This window comes from Anomaloglossus baeobatrachus, chromosome 2 (assembly GCF_048569485.1).
Source record: "Anomaloglossus baeobatrachus isolate aAnoBae1 chromosome 2, aAnoBae1.hap1, whole genome shotgun sequence".
Classification (NCBI taxonomy): domain Eukaryota; kingdom Metazoa; phylum Chordata; class Amphibia; order Anura; family Aromobatidae; genus Anomaloglossus; species Anomaloglossus baeobatrachus.
Window position 1 is genome coordinate 608,897,537 of NC_134354.1, and position 18,085 is coordinate 608,915,621.

At 44.6% G+C, this 18,085-nt stretch overlaps 1 protein-coding gene across 2 annotated transcripts in view; it reads left to right on the plus strand.

The window, feature by feature from the left end:
- The window catches only part of DIAPH3 (diaphanous related formin 3), a 979,498-nt gene that overhangs the window by 164,942 nt on the left and 796,471 nt on the right, over positions 1-18,085 (plus strand). The window lies entirely within an intron of this gene.

The window sequence follows — 18,085 nt, forward strand, 5'->3', positions numbered from 1 at the left end:
TCAAAGTCAGACAAATATCTGGCAGGTGCTGTGACTTCTGACCATGATCTGCCTATGAGCCACTGTCCTGGCATCACACTGCGCAGAACCGAAGTCTGACCGGCTTAGAACTTCCCTCTTCAATCTGTTACTGTGCTGAGCCAGGAGGTAATGGCAGGTACAGTGGAGAGGGCTTTGGCACTTATGGACAAATTTTTACTTGAAAAAGTCCAGTGGCACTGCATCTCTTCCAAGCTCTCCCATGTGCCCAAACAGTACTCAGGTAAAATTAGATAACAAATTTGGGGGTCCATTTTCTGCTGATACCTTGTGAAAATGAAACATTTTGAGCGATTGCAACTTGTTTGTGGAAAAATAGTAATTTTATTTTTTCAAATTTGCAATTAATCTTATTACAGCACCTGAAGGGTTGACAATCTTACTGAATGCGGTTTTGAATAAATTGAGAGGTGCCATTTTTACGTTGGGGGTCTTGTTGGGGTTTTTCTGACATAAATGACCCTCAAAGTCAGTGCAAAAGTGAAGCAGTCTCTAAAAAAAAAAAAAAAAATTAAATTTGTAAATTCCATTGGAAAATAAAAAAAAATACTACAAAATTTTTAACTCCTTTTAAGTTCCTAAAAAGAAAAATGTTTAAAAATGATGCAGGTATAAAGTAGACATGCAGTAAATGTTTAAAGGGGTTATCCGGCTTCTTTGACTTTTTTTTTTTTTTATTTCCCTATTGGGCTACATTGGGGCAGGTAAGTAGATAGAGACCACTTACCTGCCCTGCTGTCAGCCCCTCTCCCCCGGCTCAGAGCGGTCCTGCCGCGATTTTGCTGCTTCCGGTCATTTCATGTCAACATGGGCAGGGCCATGTTGACATGCAAATGTGGAACAGCATGTCTCCTCCCTGCTGGGCTGTACAGTGCGAGGAGCCCCGCCCCCTTCCCTGCACCCTCCCACACATTCCCCCGCACCTCTTTTACTCTCCTGTAACCTCCCCCTGCACTGCTGTGGGGTCCGTGACCTGGGGGAGGGGCCTGGCGGCGTCTGCCGTGGTGTCAGCGCCAGCACCGGGCCCCCTGCTTAGGATCACACATTCAAATGTACCGGCATCACAGATCACAGATGCCGGTACATTTGAAAGTGCTGATGAGAAGCAGCGCAGCTTCTCATCACTGTCCCTCCCGACAGCTGGCGAACGTGCAGGAGCGGCGGGGACCGAGGACGGGTGAGTATGTACCCCCTACATGTGTTCCCGGGGGGGGGTATATGTGTGCGTGTGCAGAGCCATATGTGTGCGTGTGCAGAGCCATATGTGTGCATGTGCGGTACAGAGCCATATGTGTGCATGTGCGTGTGCAGAGCCATATGTGTGCATGTGCGGTACAGAGCCATATGTGTGTGTGTGTGCAGAGCCATATGTGTGCGTGTGCGGTGCAGAGCCATATGTGTATGTGTGCGGTACAGAGCCATATGTGTGCGTGTGTAGAGCCATATGTGTGCGTGTGCAGAGCCATATGTGTGCGTGTGCAGAGCCATATGTGTGCGTGTGCAGAGCCATATGTGTGCGTGTGCAGAGCCATATATGTGCGTGTGCGGTACAGAGCCATATGTGTGCAGAGCCATATGTGTGCGTGTGCAGAGCCATATGTGTGCGTGTGCGGTACAGAGCTATATTTGTGCGGTACAGAGCTATATTTGTGCGGTACAGAGCTATGTGTGCGGTACAGAGCCATATGTGTGCAGTACAGAGCCATATGTGTGCGGTACAGAGCCATATGTGTGCGTGTGCGGTACAGAGCCATATGTGTGCGTGTGCGTTACAGAGCTATATGTGTGCGGTACAGAGCCATATGTGTGCGGTACAGAGCCATATGTGTGCGGTACAGAGCCATATGTGTGCGGTGCAGAGCCATATGTGTGCGGTGCAGAGCCATATGTGTGCGGTGCAGAGCCATATGTGTGCGTGTGCGGTACAGAGCCATATGTGTGCGGTGCAGAGCCATATGTGTGCGTGTGCGGTACAGAGCCATATGTGTGCGTGTGCGGTACAGAGCCATATGTGTGCGGTGCAGAGCCATATGTGTGCGGTGCAGAGCCATATGTGTGCGTGTGCGGTGCAGAGCCCGATGTGGGGCTGTTATTTGCAATGCTGTAGTGATACCAGGTCAGGTGCTGGGGAAGAATACTGACAGGGAATGTGTGTGCAGGGGGCGGGCAGAGGGCGAGGCTGGACACTGGGGTGGGTGGTGACAGCTCTGACTGAGGTTTTGCACAGGAAGTGGTCATGTTTGCTGGATCTGAATGTAAACAAGAGCTGCAGAGAATAAAGGGTGAATTTAAGAGGAACAAAAGTTAGAAAACAAAAAATAACAATGTAGGTGTGATTTATATGACAATACAGCACAGATAAACTCAAACATTTTTGTTAAGCTAATGTCGGACAACTCCTTTAATAATTTTCTGCAATATGACTATTTTGAGGACATAAATTTAAAAGTTCAAAAACTATAAATTTTTTTAACATTTTTGTAAGATCTTTATTTTCATAAAAGCAAATAATATTTTATTAAATTTACAGCTAATATGAAATTATGAAATCGCTATTACCTGGGGCGGCTGCGGACTGCAATTCGCAGCGGGGTGGGCCACAAAGCTTGGTCCACCCTGCGCTGCGGATTCCAATTGCCTGACTGCCTACCTGGATAGCATACAAAAATATGGTGAAGCCCACATCTTCTTTTTTTTTTTTTTTTTTTTTTTTTTTTCATGAAATTTAAAAAAAAAAATAAAATAGGCTTCCCTATATGTTTCGTTCCAAGTCAGGTACAAATAGGCAGCTGGGGGTTGAGGGCAGCCTGTACCTGCCTGCTGTACCTGGCTAGCATACAAAAATAGGGCGAAGCCCACGGCTTTTTTTTTTTTTCTTCTTTTTTTGAGCAATAAACAAAAAAAAAATAATAAAAAAAAAACATAAAAAAGGGACTTCCCTGGATTTTCCACTGCCAGTTAAGGTAACACCAAGTGGCCGGGGGTTAGCAGCCCGTAGCTGCTTGGGTTACCCTTAGCAATAGAAACTGCAGCGGCAGCGCACACATTTTTTTTTTTTTTTTTTTTTACCCCCAACCCTAGGGTTAGGTGTTTGAGCTTTTTGTTTATTTTTTAATGAATTTAAAAAAAAAAAAAAAAATAGACATGGGCTTTGCCCATCGGGGACCAGAGCATTTTAATGCTCATTCATCCCTACTCCTGACCACACAGCCAGCAGAACAAGTAATCAGATCAGCTGACTCCATTGTTGGTCGATTACTTGTTCTGTGTCCTGCTGCTTCCGTTGCAGAGTGTGCAGGCTGTGAGGTCAGCTGCGTTTGGCCGGCACTGGAGCTGATCTGAACTCAAGCCTACACACTCTACGATGGATGCAGCAGGACACAGAACAAGTAATCGGCCGACACTGGAGTCAGCTGATCTGATTACTTGTTCTGCTGGCTCAGTTCATATCAACTGACTCCAGTGCTGGCCGAACTTAGCTGACCTCACAGTCCGCACACGCTGCGATGGATGCAGGCGACACAGAACAAGTAATCGGCCGACACTGGAGTCAGCTGATCTGATTACTTGTTCTGCTGGCTCAGTTCATATCAACTGACTCCAGTGCTGGCTGAACTTAGCTGACCTCACAGCCCGCACACGCTGCGATGGATGCAGGGGACACAGAACAAGTAATCAGCTGACACTGGAGTCAGCTCATCTGAACTCAGCTGAACTCCTGACCAAAACAGCCCGCACACGGTCACACGTGATCACTAGCAGCCAGTGACTGCTGTTAACCTGCATCCATCGCAGCATGTGCAGGCTGTGAGATCAGGTGTTCAGCTGACTCCAGTGCCGGCCGATAAATTCTGTGTCCCACTGCATCCAGGATCCGGTAAAATAAGAATTGCGGTTGAATGCGTTGCACATTCAACCCAAAGGATCTGATCATATGTGGTTTGCGTTTTTTTGCCTACAGGCAAAAAAACGCTGATGTGAAAGTAGCCTAATAGGTAACAGACTGCACATGAGTCAACAGTGTGATGCAGCAGCAAAAATGGCAAATAGTTCTGAGATGTATTGAAAAGCATAGTCTAGATCAGGTGAAGTAATTATCCCACTTTACTCCTCTTTGGTCAGACCTCATTTGGAATAATGTATCCAGTTCTGGGTACCACATTAACAAAAAACTCATTGAAAAACTGGAGCAAGTTCACAGAAAAGCTACTAGGATGGTGAGCGGACTGAAACTGTGTCCTACAAGAAACGGTTAAAGGGTATGGGAATGTTTAGCTTACAAAAAAAGACTTGAGCGAAGACTTTAGAGTTGTCTTCAAATATCTGAGGGGATGGCACAGAGTAGAGGGATCATCCTTATTCTCATTTGAACTTGGAAACACAAGAAGCAATGGATTGAAAATGAGATGATACAAATTAGATATTAGAAAAAAAAAAACATTTAGACAGTGAGGTTGATCAATGAGTGGAACAGGCTGCCACGAGAGGTGGGGAGTTCTCCTTCAATGGAAGTCTTCAAACATTATAGACCTCTGTCTCAGATGGTTTATTGAATCCTGCATTGAGCAGGGGTTGGACATGATGACCATGAGGTCCCTTCCATCTCTACCATTCAATGAACGAGTGCTGCGGCTCTTTCATTCCTGGGAATGGTGATCGCAAAGTAATGGTATTTTCTAGCAATATGCCATCACTTGAGAAGATGGCAATAACCCTCTAAAAGGTTTTCATGCTTGTAATTATATTAGAGAGTGAAAGTAATGAGTAAAACTGCTTGTATCTAAAGGTGTTTTTAGGTCCTGCAGTATTATAGTACAATTATTCTAGGTTAACAACTAAATTCATACATTTTCTGTATAGTTTTCCCCTGTAGGTATTCTAAATTGAGTCAGATGTTGGTAAACTACTGCTTTCTACTTGTTCTGTGGTCTTATGATGTGACACCTCTGCAAGATATTTTAACGTATAAATTAGCATATAAATAGAAGACTTTTCTGTTAGCCCTGCTTAAATAAACTAAGGCAAAATAATATTATTCATATTGACAAGCATTATAAACATACTGTAATTTATAGGGAGCAAAATAAGCTTATGGCTGAACGATGACAGTGAGGAATGTAACCTGCTAACTTGTCTGGTCCGGGCACTTCAAGTACTTTATTACAGAACTGCTTTATTTGCAAACCTTGCCATTTTATTTCATATACCACTTAATGTGAATTATTTATATATACTCTGCACACTATGCATTGAAAAATCACACCCTGGAAATCTATTTTCTGCCGTGATTGAATATATGAAATGAAAATCAACCCCCTCTTAAATGTGGTCATTGTAAGGTCATATATATGTATGTATATCTATCTCTATGGGTGTGCGATGCGCAGAGAAAAATCGCAAGTTGAAAACTTATCTACATTAAGAATTCTGGCCTTTTAGCTTTCGTGGTTGAAATTACTGATACTTAAAAACGTCAAGTGAATTATTATTCCATTTGTGGACCCCCTACCTAATTGGCTGACTCTCTGTAGCATTCTCCATTTCTCCCAAGATTTTATTCCTACAGGCTCTATCAATCTAATGGTGCATCAATACAGCTTCTCATGGGCAGCTAGAAACCCATAGAACCATAGAATGGTAAAGTTGGACGGGACCTCAAGGGCCTTCGGGTTCAACTCCCTGCGAGTGCAGGCTTTCCTAAATCATATCAGCTATATGTTTATCCAGTTTCCACTTGAAGATTTCCATTGATGGAGAGCTCACCACCTCCCGTGGTAGCCTGTACCACTCCCTGACTGCCCTCACTGTCAGAAAGTTTTTCCTAATGTCTAATCTGAATCTCCTTTTTTTAAGTTTCATTTCATTGCTTCTTGTAATTCCTTGTGCTAATGAGAATAGGGTAGTTCCCTCTGCACTCTGAATACCTTTCTGATATTTGTAGACCGCTATTTAGTCTCCTCTCAGCTTTCTCTTTTGCAAACTAAACATCCCTAGTTCTTTTAGCTGTTCTTAATATGACATGGTTTGTAGACCTTCTACCATCTTGGTTGCTCTTCCCTGGTTTGCTCCAATATATCAATGTCTTTCTTGCCATGTCTACTTGTTGTGGGGGCATTTTGAATATCGGTCTCTACTCTGATCGACGATCACTCATGATGTAGCGACAACACCGGACGGCAATAGGAGAGTTTGCTATGGGCAAATTAACAATGATGCCACTGGACAAGGTCTTTAACCCCTTCAGCCCCCGGGCGTTTTCAGTTTTTTTTTTTTGTTTTTTTTTCTGCTTCCCTTCTTCCGAGAGCCGTAACTTTTTTTTATTTTTCCGTCAATCTTGCCATATGAGGACTTGTTTTTTGCGGGGCGAGTTGTACTTTTAAATGAAATCATAAGTTTTACCATATAGTATAGTGGAAAAACTGCAAAAAAAGTGTGATCGCACAATAGTTTTTGGGATGTTTTCACCATGTTCACTATATGGTAAAACTGATGTCGCTGTGATGCCTCAGCTCTGTGCGAGTTTGTAGACACCAAACATGTATAGGTTTACTTGTATCTAAGGGGTTAAATTCACAAGCTTATCCAAAAAAAGTGGCGCACGTTTTGCGCCATTTTCCAAAACCCGTAGCTGTCTCATTTTTCGGTATCTATGGCAAAGTGACGGCTTATTTTTTGTGTCTCGAGCTGATTTTTGTAATGGAACAATTTTTGCGCAGATGCTACGTTTTGATCGCCTGTTATTGCATTTTGCGTAAAACTTGCGGAGACCAGAAAACGTCATTTTTGCATTTGACATTTTTTTTGCCGCTACGCTGTTTACCGAACAGATTAATTGATTTTATATTTTGGTAGATTTTTTTTTAACCCTTTAATTTTCAATGGGGGGGGTGATTTGAACTTTTTAGTTTTTTTTTTTTTAATTTATTTTACTAGTCCCCCTAGGGGGCTATATAGATCAACAATCCGATCGCTTTACCATATCTGTAGATCTCAGCTACAGAGCTGAGAACTGCAGATATTGTGCTTTACTCTTAATGCTGGCATTATGCCGCCACTGAAAGAAAGTGACTCGTTAGTTACAGGCCTCGTCACATGACTGTGCTACCATGGCAACCACTGGAAGTCACGTGACTTCCGGTGGTGGCGGTAAGTAAAAGTAATAGCTGCGCGCATATTCATCTCGCTTCCAGATTTTGGCAGCAAGATGTAAGGGGTTAAAAGATGCGGGTGGAAAGCGATTCCACTTGTAACTTGCAGGCACACATGTGAGCTGTTGAAATCAGCTGATATGTGTGCAGATCGCCGTGGCCTGCTCGCGGCAGGCCATGGCAATGATAGCAACACGATCCATGACATACCCAGTACATCATGGGTTGTTAAGGGTTTAAATCAAGGGACATTCCACTGGCAACATAGATGCTGATCGTACGTACAGTCATGGGAAGTGTTAACTCCCTTGAATTTGTTCCAGAAAATGAGGTTTTTCTCCAAGAAAATTAAAGCAATTACACATGTTTTGTTATACACGTTATTTCCTTTGTGTATATTGGAGCAACACAAAAAAGGCAAATTGGATATAGTTTTGCATTACACGCCAAAAATGGACCGGACAGCATTGTTGGCACCCTAAACTTAATATTTGGTGGCACACCCTGTGGAATAAATAACTGCAATCAATAGCTTCCTATAACCATCAACCAGTTTCATTCAACACGTAGCTGGAAATTTGGTCCACTCTACTTCTGCAAATGTCTCCAGGTCTTTCATATTTGAAAGGTGCCTTCTCCAACAGCAATCTGAAGGTGTCTCCACAGGTGATCAATGTGAATTAGATCTGGACTCATTGCTGGCAACTTCAGAACTCTCCAGCACTTTTTTTCCATTCCGAAAAATCAACGCCTTTGAAATATGGTGCTGGAGAAGGATGTTATCAATACCATGAGTGGCAAGAAGAACAAGCAAATCAATTTTGGAACCAATGAAGTCAGGCATTTCACTTGAAGCAAGGATCACCAAGATAATACTTGCTTATTTGGGATACATCATACGAAGAGAGCAATCACTGGAGAAGGACATCGTGGTTATAAAAATAGAAGGAATGAGTCAGAGTCCAGCAACCCGATGGCTTGATACTATCACGATAACAGCGGATGGTGAACCCATCTAGGCTTGAGGAGAATCGTCCTCCTACAGATTTGTTTATCCAAGTCATCATGGTTCAAGGTTGAGCTTTGGCAGTCAAAGTTTTTTTTTTTAATCTATATCTGTATTCTCCTAAATAAGATCATAAGTATGCAATCATAGACACTTAACAAATATCTCTTTAGCTATATGTGTGTGACAGGAGCTGTCTAATCATCATCAGGAACTGACGGGAGTTTCTTTCCTCACTGATGAAGAACTTAAGGGGTATGTCTTTTAAATTTTATTTTAAAGGCAAAACCGGTGGATGAGATGGTGACCCCCTTTCTTTGACAGAAAATAAACATCTAATTTTCATGGGGATCTCTAAGAGAACATAAAACCTAACTGAGGAGAAGTATATCATGAAATTTTCAGATGAGCAGGCAGGAGCCACTGAATATTGTAACACTGACCTAATATATTTTGATGGACTAGTATAGGGTGAAGTTTAAAAACAAACAATCATTGGACTTTATCACTCTTAAGATGTAGCCATCATAGTGTGAAGTAAAATATAAGCATATCATCCATGGAATAGCACTCTTTGTCATCAAAGATACTAACAATAATCAAAGAGCTTGTTTCATCAAAGCTTGTATGTTTAGAATTGTGGTGTGAAAAGCTTTGGAAAGTCGCAAAAGCTGTCGCAGCTTGCGCTCCTGCACCATTTTATTTTAGCACTGAGAAAGTGGGTAGAGTTAGGGCTGGATGAAGGCATGGCGACTGCCTCTTGTCAAACTCACGATAAGCGTAAGCTTTTGCTATGCACCAAACGCAGGGGTTGGATTAAAATTTATGGCAAGAAACACACTTAGGTGCATGCCACTCCTCAACCCATCTTGATTCATTAAGAGGCATGTGAAACAGGAGCCTTGCACTCCTCCTCGCTCCCTCAGTAAGACTGGTGAGAAGCCAGTGCCATTTTTTTGATCATACTGTTAAACTAAAGTACTGCATTAAGATAAAATTAACCTCATGCTAAAGCACAAACTAACTACAATTTTTAATAAAAAAAAAAACAAAACCCCAAACTGTCAAATCTGTACAGGTATACCCCTGTAGGGGTTGTTCCACAATGGACATTTAGCAAAAATCCACCAGTTTCAGAGCTGTTTAGTGCTGCGGAATAAGGCACATTCCTCTGTTTAATCTCATCACTTGTCATCTTGCAGTGCAGAGGAACAGGCTAGGGACAAAAGTTTTGGTGGTTATGGTAATAGCTGTATGGCCCTCAGTATCCAGACTTTAATCTCTTATCCTGGTAATAAATTGAAGTTATTGGATATTTTACCCTTATGGCGCTAAGAACGTACCGGAAAACGCATCACAGCTGCCACATGTAAGCGCAGTATTTAAAGGGGTTATCGTTTGTTTTTGATTTTTGTTCTATGGGCTAAGAACTTACTAGCAGGTAGTTGCTAGCTACCTGCCTGTTCTGCCTTGTGACTATCTGTTGTGGTTCCGGTTGCAATTCTCCTGCTGCTTTTGTCCTCATGTCAACATAGCCGTTTTTCTCTACTCTGCACTGCTATGATGACGGGGACTTCTTTGCTGACATCATGCTGATTTACAGCCAGCACCATGCAGTAGGACAGCTGTCAATCAGAAAGACCCACAGCGGTGACTGTCTACAGAGCAGAAGAGAAGAAACTGCTCTGTCAAGGTGACTTAACTGGGAACAGGAAAATTGCCTGCAGAAGCCGTCCATGACTTCTCTGAGCGGCAACAGATCGTTGTAGAGCAGAACAGGCAGGTAGTTGCCATCTACTTACCGGTAAGTTCTTAGCCCAATAGAAAAAAAAAATCAGGATAACCCCTTTATGGCTGCATTAACATGTTTCAGCTATTGGACATTTTTAATCTGCATCGTTTTTGCTGAGATTTTTTGAAATTAGTTTAAAATGGTTAAAAAAATAATAAATAACTGTGGTATGACTGCAGTAGTAGTTATCTCACCTAATTAGAAGTAAAGCCACATGATAGAGGGTAAGGATTTCACCCTGTGTGAGGACTATTTCTTCTCTGGCCTTTTCAGGATACTCTGATTTATATAAAATTCAGGTTTGTTTATTTCTATTTCTGATAACAAACAGAGAGCAAAGAAAAAAATCTTTTTTTTTTTTTTTCTTTTCTTTTCTTTTTTTTCCGAAAGAAAACTAAAATCTGTCCACAATGTCTATACAAATTGTGAGTGTAATCATTTCTCCAGGGGTGCGATATACATTTGGATTAGGTATTGATTTTAGCTACCTTAGTAAATGAGCAGGTCTTGTTTTGATATTGAAAAACATTCCGCGACTCCAATGTTGGTGGATAAAGTACCAGAACACAAAATGTGCACGTATATGTTGACCTTTTCCTAAAATCCGCTTTCTGTCTTGAATTCCAGATCTTTTCTTTGCGAGTGGATGCAGATTAAAGTAAAATCCACCCTTCAAATGCAATTTAACCTCTCTCTTGAACGGATGACATTTTGGAAGCAGTGTGTTCAGAATGGGTATTTCTCGCCAAAGTCCTCCGAGTACATTGCTGTCTAGCTGGACAATTCATATGGTTTATAGGCACAAATTAATTGGATGTGGTCACAGAAGTGTTATACAATGTATTTGCTTACTTAAGTGCTGTAGTTCTGGTAATTTATTTTTCTGATGAAAAAGGCAACCGGTTAACAAATTAAGTATGTAACCACCTTTATGAATATCTTTAAAGGGTTTGTTCAGTATAGGTCTCTTCTGGCCCATCTGACATTGGGCACGGAGGATGGCCAGTTACAAGGCAACAGTCTAACCCCCGGCAAGCAATGTGCACATGTCCTATTGATTAGGTACGTGTGTGGCGCTCCTGAGGCCTCAGTCGCCACAGAGTATTGCACCTTTATTTTAGGTGCGATATTCGCCTCGGGTAAGGAGGGGGTTAATCACCGGTGTTCCACATTTCACACTTACATAAAGCTTAGGAGCCTTCTCCCAGTAGGGGATGGCTCTGGGTAAGCATGGGGGTGGCCATCATGAGTCATGGGACTTCCTGGTCACTGCAGCCAGCCACCTGGGGGGGCGGATTTCACTTGGGTAGAAGTAGGAGCACACTCATACAATCACTAGTTAGTCTACCCAGGACACCAGTTGTGGAACACGACACCACCATCACCTCTTTCTTCTCTTCTCTACCCGGGGCCTGGGACTGGGAGCGGAACGCTCATCCCAGGTGCCTCACAGCGGGAAGGGCAACTCTGAAAAAGGACTTTCTTCTTCTTTCTAACACCGGTGATGTCTAACTTATCTGAGATCGACGGAGCCCATCACAGCAGGTGACCAGTACTATCCGGGCGAGTGGCACAGCACAAAGAGTCAGTAAATACACCTGGAATCGCAGCTACTGACTCTGACTTTCATTACTGGCCCCGCACCTCAGCGCTCAAACGCCATCACTACTCCCCTCATCATCCTCCCTGGGACCTGCTCCACCTGTGGGGAGGGATGCCATCTCTGGCTGCTACCATCCGCCCCGGAGAACAGCGACCGCATTGGCGGCTAAATCCCTGGCCGCATACCACAGGTGTCATCACGACATTCATCCTACTACTATCCCCACCATTTTCCCTTCTTATTTGTGTACAACTCAGGGCACGAAGACGGGCAGGCCACTGCGACATCCCGGTTCATCACACCAGCCCAGTGACGAGTAATTCAGGTACGAGACTCCCTGTGCCTGACAACCCTTGCCCCCTGGGTGCTACATATGCACTAAACTGTCTAGCATCGTATGTTTCCCTCGGCAATTGTACCATGTGGTGCAGCTTCTCTCTGGTTTGATTGGGTTAAATAGCACCATTTTGTGAACCTTTTACACAGATGCCTCTTAAACAGGTAGATGGTATTAACAGATAGCAGGGAGGATCACCGTTCCATAGACCTTTAAAAGACTACTCCTCTGAATTATCAGTTTGCCTTTGTTACATGTTCAATATTGTATCTATCCCTTTGTGGTAGATCAGCAGCATGGTAATCGAAACACATGCTACAGAGCACTTTATTATAATAATAATAATATCGCCATTTATTCCATGGTGCTTTACATGTGAAAGGGGTATACAAAATAGGGACAAGTACAATAATCATAAACAATACAAGGCACAGACAGGTACAGGAGGATGGAGGTCCTTGCCCACGAGGGCTCACAGTCTCTACAAGGGATGGGTGAGGGTAGATATAGTCGTGCGGTGCAATATCAGACTGAGGGTTACGGCAGGTTGTAGGCTTTTCGGAAGAGGTGGGTCTTCAGGTTCTTTTTTGAAGCTTGTCAATGTAGGTGAGTCTGATATGTTGTGGCAGAGCATTCCAGAGTATTATTTTTATTATTTATTTATAGAGCACCATTAATTCTATGGTGCTGTACATGAGAAGGGGGTTACATACAGAATACATATACAAGTTACAGTAGACAGACTAGTACAGAGGGAAGAGGGCCCTACCCTTGCAGGCTTACATTCTATAGAATTATGGGGAGGAGACAGTAGGTGGGGTGTAGATTGAGCTCCGCACGGTGGTCGGGTGGCAGCTCCGCACGGTGGTCGGGCGGCAATGAGTTCATTGTAGACTGTATGCATTTCTGAACTGGTGGGTTTTCAGGTTCCGTTTGAAGTTTGCAAGGGTAGGGGATAGTTTGACGTGTTGAGGCGGCGAGTTCCAGGAGACTGGGGATGCTCGGGAGAAGTCTTTGAGTCGGTTGAGTGAGGAGCGAATGAGAGAGGAGAGATGGAGATCTTGGGAGGACCGGAGGTGATTTGTTTTAGTGTAGTGGGAGATTAGTTCGGAGATATATGGAGGAGAGATTATGCACAGCTTTGTAGGTCAGTGTTAGTAGTTTGAATTGGATACGGTGGAAGATTGGGAGCCAGTGGAGGGACATGCAGAGGGGAGAAGCAGGGTGGTATTGAGGAGAGAGGTGGATCAGTCGGGCAGCAGAGTTAAGGATGGACTGGAGAGGGGCGAGCGTGTTGGCAGGGAGGCCACAGAGGAGGATGTTACAGTAGTCGAGGTGGGAGATTGAGGGCATGCACTAGCATTTTAGTAGATTGCGAATTGAGGAAAGGGCGGATTCTGGAAATATTTTTGAGTTGAAGACTGCAGGAGGTGGTGAGGGATTGGATGTGTGGTATGAAGGATAAGGCAGAGTCAAAGGTCACTCCGAGGCAGCGAACTTTGGGTACTGGCGAGAGCATGGTGCTATTTATTGTAATAGATCAGGTGGAGCGTGTAGGTGAGACGGAGGAAAGATGATTAGTTCAGTTTTGGCCACATTGAGCTTTAGGAAGCGAGAGGAGAAGGAGGAGGATATAGCAGATAGACATTTCGGGCTTTTGGACAGCAGAGATGTGGCATCTGGGCCAGAGAGGTAGATCTGGGTGTCGTCGGCATATAGGTGGTATTGGAAGCCATGGGACTTTGAGTTGTCCCAGGCCAAATGTGTAGATAGAAAAAAGTAAGGGTCCTAGGACAGAGCCTTGAGGGACGCCAACAGAGAGTTGGCGGGATGAAGAGGTTGTGTGAGAGTGGGAGACACTGAAAGTGCGATTTGAAAGGTATGAAGAGATCCAAGAGAGGGCAAGATCTCTGACACCAAGGGAAGAGAGGGTCTGTAATAGGAGGGAGTGGTCAATGGTATCGAAGGCTGAGAGTATGGGGGAGGCATGCGAGAAATCTTGGATGCGATGGTGAGAAGAGGAGATGAGATGGGAGTAGAGAAGGAGATCTTGTGAGGATCGAAGGTTACATGCAGGTAAGTACTAGGAGACTAGGTCACAGATGTAGGGAGGAGACAGGTTGTGGATGGCTTTGCTGGTCATGGTTAGGGCTTTGAACTGGAGTCGTTGGGCAATGGGAAGCCAGTGAAGGGATTGGCAGAGAGGAGCGGTCGGGAGTAGCGGTGGGATAGGTGCATTAGTCGGGCAGCATAGTTTAGAATAGATTGTAGGGGTGCGAGACTGTTAAAAGGGAGGCCGCAGAGCAGGAGGTTGCAATAATCCCAGGCGGTAGATAAGGGCATGCACTAGGGTTTTTGCAGCTTTTTGGGAAAGGAATACACTGTTCTGGGAAATGTTTTTGAGTTGGAGGTGGCAGGAGGTGAAGAGGGATTGGATGTGTGGCTTGAAAAAGAGAGCAGAGTCTAGAGTTAAGGCCGCTTTACACGCAGCGCCATCGCTAAAGCGATGTCGTTGGGGTCACGGAAATTGTGACGCACATCCGGCCATGTTAGCGATGTCGTTGCGTGTGACAGCTGCGATCAAAAAAGGTCGCAAAATCGTTCAAAATTGTTAATCGTTGACATGCTCCCCTATTCCCAAATATCTTTGCAGCTGCAGGTACGATGTTGTTCGTCATTCCTGCCGCAGCACACATCGCTATGTGTGACACTGCAGGAATAAGGAACCTCACCTTACCTGCGGCTGCCGGCAATGAGGAAGGAAGTAGGTGGGCGGGATGTTCATCCCGCTCATCTCCGCCCCTCCGCTTCGATTGGGTGGCCGCTTAGTGACGTCGCTGTGACGCCGAACGAACCACCCCCTTAGGAAGGAGGCGGTTCGCCGGTCACAACGATGTTGCTAGGCAGGTAAGTAGTGTGACGGGTCCGAACGATTTTGTGCGCCACGGGCGATGTGCCCGTGACGCACAAACGATGGGGGCGGGTACGCTCTCTAGCGAGATTGCAGCGTGTAAAGCGACCTTTACTCCCAGGCACCGAGCACGTGGGACTGGGGAAAGTGAGCAGCCATTGACATTGATGGATGTGTCAGGTGGTGGGGTTGAGTGAGGAGGAGGAAAGATAATGAATTCTGTTTTTTTCCATGTTCAGTTTTAGGAATCTAGCAGAGAAAAAGGATGAAATGGCAGATGGACATTGTGGGATTGAAATTAAAATTTAAGCCCGCTTTACACATTACAATATATCTTACGATGTGTCGGCGGGGTCACGTCGTAAGTGACGCACATCCGGCATTGTAAGTGTGTAACAGCTACGTGTGATTGCGAATGAACGGAAAAACGTTCATCGCACGCACGTCGTTCATTCCTCATGAATTGAACATCAGGTTGTTCATTGTACCCGGGGTAGCACACATCGCAGTGTGTGACACCCCGGGAACGATGAACAGATCTTACCTGCGTCCTGCGGCTCCTGGCCATCAATGCGGAAGGAAGGAAGTGGGCGGGATGTTTACTTCCTGCTCATCTCCGCCCCTCCGCTTCTATTGGCCAGCTGCCGCGTGACGATGTGACGCCGAACGTCCCTCCCAATCCAGGAAGTGGATGTTCGCCGCCCACATCGAGGTCGTATGGACGGGTAAGTACGTGTGATGGGGGTTAATCGTTTGTGTTGCACATTCAAAAAATTGAACGTGCCGCACATACGATGGGGGCGGTTACGATCGCATACGATATCCTATGTGAAATCGTAACATGTAAAGCAGGCTTTAGTCATTTTGTAGTATTCATAAATGGTATGAAGGCTTTATACAAAGTATATGTAATAATGATCTACTAATAATGTGGGGGACAAAGTGAAATTTACTTACGGCTACTATTGCTGATAACCCAAAACACCACCAGACTTTGTTGTGGATCCATATTGGATAGTGCCATCCACTCAGGTTATACATTTTGCACACCGCAGATTTGCTGCTGTAACTTCACCTGGATTTCTCCCATTGAGATGACTGAGACAGTCATAGATTTTCAGCTGCATGATTTAAAGATTTTAGATACTGGAGTGTTGGAGAAGTTTTGCAAAGGTGATTAAAACTTTGTAGCACTGATTGCAGTTAAGCCTGCTTTACATGTTACAATTACTCGTGCAATCGGATTTGCGATCGCACCGCCCCGATCGTTTTTGTGGCACGGGCAATTTGTTGCCCGTGTCGCACAATCCTGTAACCCCCCCGTCACACATGCCTCCCGAATGACCTCGCTGTGGGCGGCGAACATCCACTTCCTGAAGGGGGAGGGACGTTCGGCGTCACAGCGACGTCACACAGCGGCCGGCCAATAGAAGTGGAGGGGCGGAGATGAGCGGGACGTAAACATCACGCCCACCTCCTTCCTTCAGCATTGCCAGCGGGACGCAGCCAGGCTGTGTTCATCGTTCCCGGGGTGTCACACGGAGCGATGTGTGCTGCCCCGGACACGATGAACAGGACGTGCGATTTTTAGAAAATGAGCGACGTGTCCGCGATAAACGAGAAGGTGAGTATTTCTGCTCATTTATAGCTGTCACACCCTACGATATCACTAACAATGCCGGATGTGCGTCACTTACTACATGACCCCGCCAACATCTCATTAGATATATCGTAGCGTGTAAAGCCCGCTTAAGTTACCAAGGTTGATCATTTTTGTGACCAACTCAATTGCTGGCGTCACATATACAGTATCTGTCTTTATGCATGACACCAGCAACTTTGTTGGTCACTTAAAGGAGAGCAGAACAGTGCCTAATTTCACCTCCATTGATATTTTTTTTAGTAATTCAGTGGAGGAAGCAATCTTGTACTTCTAGTGTTCTCCTTGAAGATATACATGCACTCTTGATACTGAGTGATGCTTAAGCTCTGTCTCCCAGCTGCCTTCCGCAGTGTGAGTAATTAATGCAGTGCTGCAGATAAGCACAGCCTATAGTGGCGTAGCCTTACTGGCTGGTCAAAGTACATGACAATCATCTGACTTGAGATTCTGACTTGTACCAATAGAGGGTTGTCACCCTTTCGTCAAACACAGACTATAGAAGCCTAAAATTTGACATTTCCACTGCCATTTTCCAGTAACTCCTGATGAAGCCTGATGGCTAGTGAAACGTTTCAAAGTGCGTTGTTTGACCTTTTAATGTTTTGAGTCATCGTCTCATTCTTAAAGAGGTGGTCCACTACTAAGCATAGTGGCCACATTAATGTAAAGCAGGGAAAGAAGGCTTTTTCTAAATACCATCTTTTTCCAATTCAGCCTGTGAGCGGCTCGTATCGCTGTCCGCTTATGCCCATCACGTGACCTTGGTTGATGCAGCCTCTGAGTCTGGTTATGTAATGTCAGCTTCTGGAATTGGAAGTCAACCCAACATTATAATAATAATAATAATTATTCACTTATATAGCGCTATTAATTCCATGGCGCTTTACTGACATTGGCAACACTGTCCCCATTGGGGCTCACAATCTAAATTTCCTATCAGTATGTTTTTGGAGTGTGTGAGGAAACTGGAGAATCCAGAGGAAACCCACGCAAACATGGGGAGAACATACAAACTCCTTGCAGATGTCCTTGGTGGGATTTGAACCCAGGACAACAGCGCTGTATGACTACAGTGCTAACCACTGAGCAACCATGCCACCCTTACATTACAGATACTCTCTGAGTGACTGGGCTGTGGGTGGAGATTCATTGCACGTCACAGCCCAGCCTCTCACGCTCTCTCCCCTTCACTGCTTAACAGAGCTCCGCAAGCATGTCGGATGCTGTGACGTGCGATGAAACTCCATCCACAGCCTAGTCACTCAGGGAGACTGGGTCCTGCCTCGGTGATATCGTGTCAATTTCCAAATCCGGAAGTTGACGTGACCTCACCGGACATCAGAGGCCACAGCAGTCCAAGTCATGTGATGGTGGATGAGCGGACAGCGATAGCGCCGCTCCCAGGTAGAATGGGAAAAGGTACTTAGAAAAAGCCTTCTTTCCCTGCTTTAAATCAATGTGGCCACTATGTTTTGTAGTGGACCACCTCGTTAACAATTAACGCAAGTAATTGTTTACAGGAATTATTCCCACAACTTTTTGTATATATCTATTGAAATTCTATTCAACCAGTGAGCCTCAACTTA